Consider the following 2,580-nt stretch of genomic DNA (forward strand, 5'->3'; position numbering starts at 1 on the left):
AGAGACAGGTCCTTGGAGAGGGACATCATGCTTGGTAGGGTAGAGGGACAGCGCAGGAGGGGAAGACCCTCTATGAGGTGGATTGATTCAGTTACTGGGGTAATCGGGATGGGTGTGTCAGAGGCAATGTGGTTGGCACAGGATAGAGCAGGGTTTAGGGCTGTTGTATATAGGGTCGCTATGAGTCGCAAATGACTCAACGGTACATAACAACCACAACAGCAATAAGACAATCCAAAGGCTTGACCAGTCTTCCGCCCAAACCATACAGCTTTGGTCCAGTCTTGTGTTTGTCCCCCTTTTCCAGGGTGTGACACTGGGCACACTTATGCACAAAAATTGTCTTGCCCTTCTGAATGTCACCCATTTCTAAGTTACTCTGTAGTCCTTCACAAGTTCAAGGTAAATGCTTAGGAGCTGGATATCCTGCTCTCTCAACTCTCTTTGCTTTTTGCCAAGATCCATTTGACATTGGTGATAATGTCTCTAGTGCCATATCCTCTTCTAAACCCAGCTTGTATTTCTGGTAATTCTGTCAATGTATTGTTCCAGTTGTTTCTGGATAATCTTCAGTAAGTACAGAGGAGTTATCTGTGTATCATTGACTTTGCAAAGTTATTTGACTATGTGGATCACAACAAATTTTGGATAACCTTAAGGAGGATGGGAATTCCAGAACACTTGTTTTTATGTGAAACCTGTAAATGAGGAAGCAGTCCTCAGACCAGAGCAGGGAGACATTTTACTGCATGGTTCAAAGTCAGGAAAGGAGTGTGTCAGGGATGTGTCCTATCTCCATACCTTTTGAATCTATATGCAGAACAGATCATTTGGGAGGCTGTGCTTTATGAGGCGGAACGCGGCATCAGGATTAGAGAAAGACTCACTAACAACCTACATTATGCCAATGACACAGCCTTGCTAAAACTGAAGAGGAACTGAAGCACTTGTAACAGAAGTTCAAGAACTGCAGTCTTCAATATGAATTGAAGCTTAACATCAAGAAGACAAAAATTCTCACCACTGAGCTAATTGGCAGCACCATGATGGATGGAGAAGAGATTGAGATTGTTAACAATTATAGCTTGCTCAGCTCCACAGTCAACACTCTTGGCAGTCAGGAAGTCAAAAGATGAATTGCATTAGGAAAATCTGCCTTTCCAGAGTACTGAGAAGAAATGATGTCAGTATAGAGACTAAGGTGCACCTAATCCAGTCTTCACCTAATCCATAGACTTCACAATTACTTGCTATCCATCAGAGAGCTGGGCAATGACTAAGAATGACAGAAGAAAAATGGAGGCCTCAGAGTTGTGGTTCTGGAGACGAGTCTTTAACATACTGTGAACTGCCAAGAAAACAAATAGGTCTGTCTTGAAAAGAGTCAAACCAAGTTTCTCTTTGGAGGCTAGAATTTTGAAACTCCATCTCACATACTTTGGGCATATGGACAGGTACAATGCCAATCCTTGGAGAAGGACAACATGTTTAGAAGGGTGGAGGAACAGTGCAGGAGAGGAATACCTCAGATAAGATGGAATGATACAGTAATGGGGGCGATGGACATAGGTGTCTCAGAAGACTGCCTCAGGACAGGGCAGGCTTCAGAGCTGTTGCACATGTGGTTGCTATGAGTTGCAGGTGAGTTGATGGCACATAACAATGACACTTAACAATAGCATGCACAAGCAACAACATTTATATTCTTAAGTTCAAGAAACATCAGTGACAGAGTCTCCATGAAATTAAATCTCTATTGTCTTTTAAATAAACATATGATAATATAAGAGTAAAACTCTGCTCTCAATCACTGTTCTTACATTGATTGTAGTTGGCCCTACAGGATGAGAGAATCACTTTGTGCAAAGGAGCAGAGCTGTCATTTACACAGCGAAGCGCATGGTTCCATCAATGCCGTGGTAATTGTACTGTATTATTTTTGTACTGTATTTTTTATAATATTTTTCAGTCTTTCAATCTCAGAAAGCTGAGTTCTAACAAGTCTGTGAATCATAATATCAGAGTGTGGATATTTTTGTTGTTATCATTTACTTAATTTAGTAGCAAAAAAGTCTTCCTCCAACCTATCTGATCCCTCAAGAGTGTCAAGCTTTGGATGAATTCTTGATACATTTAAAAATGTCTTCTATCCTACACTTACTTTTTGTTTCTAACTGTCAGGGTTCAAGTGGACTTTACAGATTTTTTAGTGAAAGAAGTAAAATTGACAGTATCCTGTTTAGCTTTTATTTTTGATGAAATAGATCATAAAAGAGTGGGTTACACAAGTTTAGTGTTTGTTTTTGTAAACTATGACAGTATATTGCCTTATTTTCAGAGCTGATCAATGGAATGATGTGCTAACATGATTACATTGTACTGAAATGAAGGAAATGATTTGGACCCAATCTAGAAATCTTTTGTTGATTCACCATTCCATGATTAGCTGTATTTGCTGTTTTATATTTTTATAAAGCAATTGATAAAATAGGAGCACGATACTATTTAAGATTTATGCACATTATTATCCTACATGTATGCTATTCATGCATATTTTATAGATTGAGAAACTGGGAAGCA

This window comes from Elephantulus edwardii, unplaced genomic scaffold, assembly GCF_000299155.1.
Source record: "Elephantulus edwardii isolate Elephantulus edwardi_28Jun2011 unplaced genomic scaffold, EleEdw1.0 scaffold00013, whole genome shotgun sequence".
Lineage (NCBI taxonomy): Eukaryota > Metazoa > Chordata > Mammalia > Macroscelidea > Macroscelididae > Elephantulus > Elephantulus edwardii.